We start from the raw sequence: 209 nt of genomic DNA, 5'->3' as shown, positions 1-209 counted from the left end.
CCCCAGCCCCTATGGATTCCCCCAGCCCCTATACAGCCCTTCCCAGGCTCTATAGAGCACCCTCCAAGTTCCTATAGGGCACCTCCAGCCCCTATAGAATTCCCCAACCCCTCTAGAGACCCTCCAGCCCTATACGACTTCCCCCACCCAAGCCCTGAGCCCTATACATGCCCCATACATCCCCCCTGTCCCCACAGATCCCCCCTGCC

The sequence above is a fragment of the Haliaeetus leucocephalus genome, unplaced genomic scaffold (genome assembly GCF_000737465.1).
Source record: "Haliaeetus leucocephalus isolate CR32 unplaced genomic scaffold, Haliaeetus_leucocephalus-4.0 Scaffold333, whole genome shotgun sequence".
NCBI classification, from domain to species: Eukaryota; Metazoa; Chordata; class Aves; order Accipitriformes; family Accipitridae; genus Haliaeetus; species Haliaeetus leucocephalus.
The sequence above is the reverse complement of the archived record's forward strand: the minus strand, read 5'-3'. Positions refer to the sequence as shown.